The 9,548-nt window shown below is 34.8% G+C and overlaps 1 long non-coding RNA gene across 2 annotated transcripts in view; it reads left to right on the forward strand.

Annotated features, from left to right (window-relative positions):
• The window catches only part of LOC106628348 (uncharacterized), a 48,165-nt gene extending 45,943 nt beyond the window's left edge, over positions 1-2,222 (forward strand). For both annotated transcript variants that reach the window (XR_015773747.1, XR_001331695.2), the window contains 2 exons: positions 59-190; positions 1,205-2,222. This is a non-coding gene — a long non-coding RNA (uncharacterized LOC106628348). The remainder of the gene's footprint in view (positions 1-58; positions 191-1,204) is intronic.
• Positions 2,223-9,548: the final 7,326 nt, after the last annotated feature.

The raw sequence follows: 9,548 nt of genomic DNA on the forward strand, positions 1-9,548 counted from the left end.
AAACTGATAAAATAATGTTTCGATATCATTAATTATAGCTATCCTGCTGTTCTTACAGTAAAAACAATACTGTCCTCTGAAGTCTGCTCTGAAGTTGACATCTCACTGAATGACTTGTTCAGAATATACAAAATGCTTTGGCTCTCTAAGAATAGCATCCAGTCTGTCCTATAGTAGGTCTTTCAGCAGGGTAAGTGATGGAAGGTTTATCCCGTATTTTCCCTTCTCTAAACCACTTCTGTGTGTCCCAGCAGCCTAGAAGTTGCAACATGAAGCATCATTGCATGTCCCAGAGTACTTATCCTGATTAAAAACGTAAATACATAACCTTGCTATTTGTCAGCTGTGTAATTTGCTTTGAAAAGATATGCTGTCAAGATTATTTGTTTTTATTCAAATTCCTTCTATAGTCATGTTCAGCAGCCTCATTGCTTTTTGTGCAGGACTGGGAAAGAGTCTCATTTTTGACTTAGCAGCATGTTTTAATCACAGCAGCAGAGATTCTGGCCCTCTGGGCTTGCTTAGATATTGTAAAGGAGTGCAATTTTAAATCATGTCAGCTAATTTCTGTAACATAGAAATTTTAAATACTACTTTAAAACCCACATACACAAAGATGAAGGTACTTAGTTTAGTCTAGGGAAATTATCTTCTTTGCTCATGCTTCACTATTTTACAATAAACAGAAGCTTGGAATTTAAATAATTTTGCATTGCACAAACTGGAAAGAACAACTTGCTATTTACGTACTAATAATTGTCCAGGCTGACTTGGATCCATCATACACACAGTATAGGAAATACATTAATTGGTATATTTTTTTACTTAAAATTATTTCTGCCTATGCATAAATGTTTTTAATGTAACTTGGAACCCCTTTATTTACACATTGTGAAAAATTATTAATTTATATAGGCAATTATTATATGAATAATTTTCTTAATTTCAGAGTTAATTCCAGCACTGATACTTTCATTGATGTACATTCTAGTTCTTAGAGTGCTCAGTTTCCAGTAGGCTGAGTACCTGAAAAGTAAGATTTCTTTTTTTCTTTATTATTTATTTACCTCTCCCTCCCCCTTTTTTTTTTTTTAACGTACACTAGGAGCCTTTTAATCTGTCCAAATACTAAGGAAGATTATGAGAACAAAAGTGAAACCTTAAATGAAATTGCTAATGCTGTTTTGTAATGTCTCCTCTCTAGTTTTTGATTCACAAGATGATAGTGCAGTAATTGGAAAGCTCAAAGGAGCAGTGGAAGCCCTCCATGCGCTGCCCTCAGTTGAGAGGGGAATGCAAAGATGACTACGAGGCATGAAAGGAAGTTTGCCTACAGAAGATCCTTCTCCCAGTGTAAATACATGCTTGATAGTGCATCAAAGATGAGATCTTTGTAATTCCTACAGTATATTTAATGTATAATTTATATGAAAAGGACGCTTGATTTGTAGTTGTAAAGTTTTGTATACTTTTCAGTCTGTTTGTTTTTATATTCCCCCCCTAAGGCTAAGAATATCTCCACAATGGACAACGTCTTGTAAATAATTAATACCTACATGATTGAACGATGTGCTTTATTTGCATTTTTAAGATTTTTTCCTACATAAAACAGTAATAAAAATGCAAGTCAAAATTTTAATTTTTAATAAAAAAACCATAAGCCTTAGAAAACTGATTAAAAATACTTTTATGTTATCCCTAATCACCCCACTAAATGGAATGCCTGTGATTAGCCTCATTAAGAATTTTATACTGTGAAGATTTTATTAAAAGCAATATATGAAAATTACTTGGATTAATGTGTTAATCTGCCTCTTTAAAATGCTAATATCCATTTTATGCACATTAAATCTCAGTATGTGTTTTCTTTGATGCATGCAGTTCCTATCAATTAAATATAAAAAATTAGGCTAGTTGCAGGACTTATTAAATTACTGCAACCTTTTTTTAAATAACTTTTACCCTTCTACTAACATTATAATCAGCTGTTTATGGTTACCATAATTTGAAGTAGGGGGAGGGCAGGCACAATCATTTTCTGTACAGTACTTGATTTACTTGCAGCCAGCATCTGTCAAAGCACAAAAAGAAGCCATAGAGTATCAGATTTTGCTTCACCTACTTTGGGCTTTAGGGATGGGCAACTGTTTTCATTTGGGTTTTGTCACGTTTAGAACTTACATCAAACACATACAATAAATTGTTGTATCTGAATAACTACTGTCTAGTGTGGAAAGTTAATTTTACAGCTTTTAACCAATCTCAGTGAAGGATTTAATTGATATTTTTAATGGAGCTGTGAATCAATGCTGCAAAAGGATTGTCTCTTGAGAACGAGGATATAATACATTTCATTTTTTAATTTACTTTTTTATTTGTCATTTTCTTCAAAGGATTTTATAGACTGTGGATTTCTACTGTTTGCAAACAGGCTATGTTTCTTCATAAGCATATGTAAAGTATTCAGAGAGATAAGTAATTTATTAAAATCTACCTAATTTGCCGTGATATATTAAATCTCTGCTTCAGTGATCACAGACCATTTCATTTAGAGAATTAGGCATTCCCTCTTTGTGTGATTAAAGCTCTGGAAAATGAGTTCTTTGCTCCTATTTGTGAACATTCAAAGCCTGCTAATGGCAAGAAGATGGAATAGATTATGAGACAATTCATTACAGTTCAACAGAAAAAAAACTCTGCTATAATGCAGAAATGCAAGTATGAATATCTGCATATAGTTTGAACCATCTGTGCTCTAATGGCTTCAGTAATGGCTGTTCATCTTCAGTAGGCTTTGAAATGACATCCATACAATATTAATTTGTTGATGTACATTATGAGGCCAATGGAATGAATATATTCTGACCACAGAAATCTCTGAATTCCAGCATGGTCTGCTGGTTGACTCCATTTTAGGACCTACCATCTTCAGTAGTACTTCTCATCCACACTTTGCCAATCCTTACAGCGTTTCATTCCTCTGGAACTTTAGGAGACCACAGACAGCTGCATTCCTAAACCCCTCCATTCTTCAGTTAATGGCCATATGTTTGTTGTCATTTGGGCTGGCACTTAGTTCATCATTTTGGCCACTATTTCTAGCTTTTTTTGGCTCTGTGCATCTATATTGTCAATAAGACTGTTATTATACATTACAATAATTTGAAACAGCCAGATCCAACACTGAGATTAACTGAGTGGCTTTTTAGACATTTAGTTGTGGTATTCTGTCAGGAGGTTCTTATTATTCTTCTAATACTTTGCAAACCAAACTAAATATCCTGCACATAAACAAAGAAGTGAATTATATTGAGTTTTTGTGTGTGACTGTTTACTGACTTGCAGGAGAACTATGTTAACTGGTGCTTGTTTTCTTCTGAAATAAACCATGTGGTAAAATTAGAAAATCAGTGATGTTCATCTCAGTTAAACATTTACAGTAACACCCTTAACACTTAATCTTCACCATCTGAAGTTAGAAATTTAAAAACCAAGCGTTCATATATTCATTAAACACAGATCTCTTCACTAAGTTACTGCAAAATATTCCAGTTAACATTTGGTTACATTGTGTTAACTGTTCTCAGTGACTCCACCATTAACATGTATAATTTGCCTCAGGTTCCCAGACTTATTTCTTCATAAGGCTCACTGTTACTCAGTTTTGTATTTTAAAAAAATAATCCTGATTTCTATTCATGTTTATTGCTAAAACAGATATAATATTCAGCAAGGATTTTCCCAACAGATGGATTGTATTATCTTATGCAACATAAACATGCGATCATACCAAAAAATTTTGTTCTTGCATTAAGTACTCTGTATTTCCAAAATGATCTTAAATCTTAATTCTAAATGCTACATTGTGCAGGGAAAGTGGAAAATGTAACTTAATACTATTTTGTCTGAATTTTAGCAATGAATAGCTTGAAGAAAACTTACGTCTATGTAATCTCTAGGCTAAGGTGCAGAGGAGCCATATTAAAGTTGGGTACTACCATGTTTTAAAATGTTACTCAATTAACATTCAATTTTTGTGGAATAGATGAACTTTTACTATGGTGTAACTTGGTCACCACAGTGGTTCTGCATAAGATGAAATGAAAGTGTCAAATAATCAGTTTTGTTATTATATCTTTTCCCATTTGTTGTTACAACTTATTATGATATTTTCTGGTGTGCTATGATAACTGCTGTTGTCCTGGTTCCCAGGAATGTTGATCAAGATGGAAATTTTTTTAGCTCAAATGAACTTTATCTGTTTTAAATGTTGCTTTTACCTTTTGTAGCCTTAACCTAGGAACAGAAGTTATGAAAGTAAATACATCATGAACCAGGTAACAGCTCCATGAAGTCAGTCAGTCTTGCTGTAGAGTAAGTCAAAGCTTATCTCATTATATAAGAGTAGATATAACATGACAAAATTTATGACTTATTTCATAGATCAGTATTAAAGTTAATAATAATACTGTTTTAAAATGTTTTTTATTGTTTCAAGGCATAGTGAGACATAATCATAGTTCAAGAAGTCTCCAAACATATCAAGACTAACTGCTAAATTTAATTTTGTTGTTTTGTGTTGGAACTGAGAAATAAATTAAAATAAAGGTTTAAAATTGTGCTACAAACCATATTTCATATTTCAGAGCCAGAGAAATATTACCTGTTTTAATTACAGACAGGTCTTTTTACAGTGACTTGCCCATCAGTTTTTTGAGATATTCCAAAAGATAATTAATATTTTTATACGACTTCACCTACATTACTGTTTATGTTATAGCTCTTAGCAATTGGACTAGATCCCAATCCTACAACTGATACTGAATTGGAAGAAATAAATGTATGAAATTAACTGCAGAATACAAGTTCAGGTTGTTACCTTAGGATGCACATGATAAAAATTTGCTTTTGGCACAGTAAGCCCCATGTGTACTGCTTTTGCTTTTTGTTTCTTTTTGTTATTTATGACAAATTTTAGTTCTTTTTCCATCTTTTAAAATGAAACGAGGCAACTTCTGAGGAACTTGAATCATGCATCTGTGGGTTTTAGAAGCATTTTAAAAGTTTTTTTTTATTTTTAAGGTCCTTGCTGAATCATACTTCAAACTCTCAGCATCTGGTAGCATCAAAGTCTAGCTCAGTCCTGGCAAAATTTCATCTCCAACAAGAGCTGCTTGTAACTGATCAGGTACCGGCTGAGGATATTTTGTCTGTGGAAGTAATTGATTACAAACCTTCAAACAGAAATGCTTGTGGATCTCAATAGTAGGAGTTCTGTCACAATACTGTGTCAGGATAGGATCGTTCAGGTTAGGGGGACCTCAGGTGGTCTCTAGTCCAGCCTCCTGCAGGGTAAGGGGTCTCCAGTCTGGGATCAGGGAACTGTTTCTGTCTGTGTGCCCTTTTGTGAGCTAGCACAGACTGGATGTAGCCCTGAGCAATGGGGTCTAACATCAACAGCTGACCATTATTGGTGTCAAAATAAGTCTTACTTCAGTAGTCCAATATCTGCAACTGTGCAAGACAGGTCTTAAGTATGATCTAGCAATGATTTGTTTGTGGATTTGGAAAATAATCTATTTTCTAGTTAGACAAAATGTCATTCTTGTTGGATGCAAAGGTATTTCCTACATATTCAAGCAGCGACAACTGAAGTGTCCTTGAAAAACTATTGGAAAAAATGAAGTCTTTCTATTATTAAAACAATTACTAAAAATCAGTTAAGTCAAGTTTCTTTTTCTTGAAGAATTGTTATCAACCAGTGATTATTTTGATTACCTACTCATAAGTATAAGTAGCTACGGTAGCTGATAGTCTTTGACTTCAATGATAATGAGAAATAGATGATGTTCTACCATATACAGGGCAATTTTCCTAGAGAAATGAAAGGAGACACCAATCAGCATCTGATTTCAAACACAAAGTACACGAACAATAAAGAGACCACAGCAAACTTAAGAAAATATCAGAAAAACTTTACAGAAAATCTTTCCACGTTTAAAAAATATTCCTTAACCTTTCCTATGTAATAAGCAGTTATTTTAGTAAAATTAGACCAAAATCTGACCCATTTGGAAACTTTCCAATTAGTATTGTCAGTGGTATAATTTACATCTTAGATGAAATACACAAAAAGTGATCTATTTATAAAACAGAAGCAGTTGTGTATCAGCATACAGTAGATACAACCTCAGCAACAATATATATTGGCAGGCCTATCTATAGTTAAGGCAAACAAGTCAGTGTAACTTGTCATTTATATTAGAATGGAATTTACAGTGATTGCCTCAAAGTCTGTAGTAACAGAGCTTTTTTTCAGACATTTATGAAAGTTATGTAGGATTATGTTTCCACTCACAACATCAGATAAACATGACAGGAGCCTGTAACAGAGGGCTGTACAGCTGTTGATGGATCCTACAACAGCACGTGTTGTGGGGAGCACCGAGTGCTAGAGCTTTGGTGAATCTCCTCTGAATCTTCTCTTTTGAGCTGACCTGTTTAGTCAGAGCACAGAATTTGGCTGTAAGGAAGCCTGTAACACATTTTTTCAGAACAGAAGCCTGTTTCTGCATTTTCATCCTTCTCTGAAGGACAGTCTCCCTACAGCAGGGAAATGGGAGGCAGATTTTTTGCTGATGGTGAGTTTTGTTTTAAAATCAACAGAAGGGCTCTGGGGAAAGTTGACAAGAACTTCCTAGATGCTAGAAATCAAAATACTTTTCGTGTTTCATTTGCAGTACAGTAAGTGGGGAGTCCAAATTCAACCAGGCCTATAACCTTAATTTCTCTACTTGGTCCATTGTAAATTTTGGTGAATTTTGGCAAATTGCAGTGATGACAGAAAAAAAAAAAAAACAACGCAGAAAGATATAGGGAAAAGAGATTAAGCTCTAAGAATTTGTTTATTAGTTAAGAAAGCAGCAGATTGGCTTGACAATCCAACAGAATTGTTTCCTCCTAACAGAAACAGTCCTTGAAAAGGCCCAAATAAAAGCATCTGTGATGTTGCTGAGAGAAAATCTTTCATTCAAATAAGAGTTGAAATTATTTAGGCATTTACTGGAAGCTTCCTTCCATCTTTATGCTTGCCATGTGAGAAATGAGGCTTTACAATTAATGAAGGAAGAAGCATAACTACTTGTGACTGTTCTGCTGTATTTAAGCTAATTCCTACACATAAGTGCTCATCATCTGGGAGAAAACAGAAAGGACTGGAAATCTTTTCATAACGTTTCTCACTTCTGCTGAGGCACGTTGAGGAAAATCCCTGTCAGCACAGACCAGCAGGGTGCAGCCTGGCTGCTGCAGGAACACCTGGTGGAGGAGAAAGCAGAGGTGGGACCTGAGATTTAAGAGTGATGTCTACCCGAGAGTAACTTCAGTAGCTGCAAAGGATTTGGTGATTTTTGAGTGCCTTCAATGAATATGGGCTCCTTCTTGGGGTTGCTGTATGTCAGTGGGGAAAGGGAGGGGAAAGGTGGGTCTAGGGGTGAGGAATTGACATGGGATATATTCTGGGAGACAAGAAACAAGAAAAAATAAGATGAGGAAATGAAAAGGAAGATGGAGAGAGAAGTTAACATTGTACAGAAGTGGGTGTCCTATCCAAAGTGAACTTTCCCATTGAGCTTCTCCTCAGCATCTGTAACAGGCCTGGGTTCAGATGCAAAGGGAAATGAAGGCCCAGGTGGGGATCCTGGAGGCATGTGGGGGGATGGTGTAAATATGGTTTTGTCTTTGCTCTTTTGCCTGTTTTAGTGTTGAGCCTGATTTCTTGAAGCGTTTACATTAGAGAAAAAGGAGGTTGCCATAAATATCTGCAGGATTTTTGCCTGGGAAGCATATTTGCCAGGACTTTACTAGCAGGTCTGTCACATAAAGGTAATTTTGTACAAAGGGAAGATGCAGGACGTAACTGAAATTCACAGTCTGTGTGGTTGTCCCTCCAGGATGGCTCTCCTCAGACCCATCATCCACTGTCCATGTGAAATTAAATCTGGATACAAGTGCATAGGCAAATGAACTGAAGTTGAGCCCTGGCACACAGCTCATGAAAGGCCGCACAGACAGAAAAACATTAGGGGGAGACAAAGAGGGTGCTGGAAAGCAGCTGTTTAATTTCACCTGGAATTCAGTCCTGTCAAGACACATCAACAAGACAGCATGATGCTTCTTAGACTTAGTTAAAAGACAAAAAAAAAAAACCAAAAATACCAAAATAAGAAAAAAAAAACCAAATAAGCAAAAAACATAAAGAAAAATGCAAAAAGAAAAAACAAACCAACACAACAAAACAAAACTCAAAAAAACCCACCCAGTAATTTTTAAACATCAGAAATTATGGGATCATGAGTTAATCTCTTGTGGTAAAATGTCTGGTCTGCTTTTTTTTTTTACTATGCTTTTAATGATTAATTTTTCTTGTAAAGTAGTACTGTTGATACCAGGTACACACATGCTCTCTGAGTATTAATATGAAAATGTAAGTAAATTTTGGGAACTGCTGGAGGGTGGATGCTATTCACATCTTGTAATCTTTTTTTATGTTATGCACTGTCTATTAAGTAAAATAGTTTAAGTGCACTAAGTGAAATGAGAGATTTATATTTTAAGGTGGGGTTATGTTTAGAGAAATAAGTGTTAGCTGCATCACTGAGAAAAGCAAATATCTAGTTAATTTTCTTTGGGTTTAAAGCCAGACTCGACATTCGTTATAAATTATTCTGATTCCCTAACAAAGGCTCTTGAATTTAGTTACCTGCCTGAATTACTGAAGGATCTGAGGCCACTTTAGGAGGAAGGTCTACAGTCACTTTCTCACTTTGTCACTGCAGTTTGACATCCAGGGTGTTTTACTCTCAAGCTTGGAGCTTAAATGGAGCGTGACAGTTTGTCTGATTTGGTTCCCATTATTTGACATCCTTCACTTGAAATAATGGTTCTATCCAAATTTGCTAAAAACTCACCCGAGGTCTGACCACTTCATTGTGTGAACCTCACAGCCAGACTAGTCGTAGTTTTGGGGGCTTATTAGAAGTGTTATTGCTCTACTTGACAGGGTTTGCAATAAAAATATTTTCAGTGCTACTCCTTTACTTTCACCAATCACTGAAAAATTAAACATAACTTTGAAAGGTAAATCAGTTCTTTGCATATTAAATGATATAAATTATATAATATTTTGATTAAAAATGATAGTTGCATAATGTAGTGAGGCACATTTGGAAAATAGTATTTTTTGTCTGACTTCTTTTTCCTTTGTTAGCATGCTTCATTTTAGCATTTGCTGTCAGGGGAAATGTATGGCAAAAGTTTCATTTTTCATCTGATTCTAACTTGATACAGAGTATAGAACATCACTTTATTCTTACATATGAATTCATTGTTAAACACAATCTCATTATGCATGCTAAAATCACTAGTAAATATTTTGCTATTTATGTCAACTTCTATATTAATCCATGTTCTCATTTTTAGAGTGTTAAATTATTGCTTTTAAAAATTGCTTCTTCAGGGAAGAATTATTTATCAAAATGTGAGTGTGA

Source organism: Pseudopodoces humilis, chromosome 14, assembly GCF_049639895.1.
Source record: "Pseudopodoces humilis isolate 2021_Gansu_Grassland_sample_001 chromosome 14, ASM4963989v1, whole genome shotgun sequence".
Classification (NCBI taxonomy): domain Eukaryota; kingdom Metazoa; phylum Chordata; class Aves; order Passeriformes; family Paridae; genus Pseudopodoces; species Pseudopodoces humilis.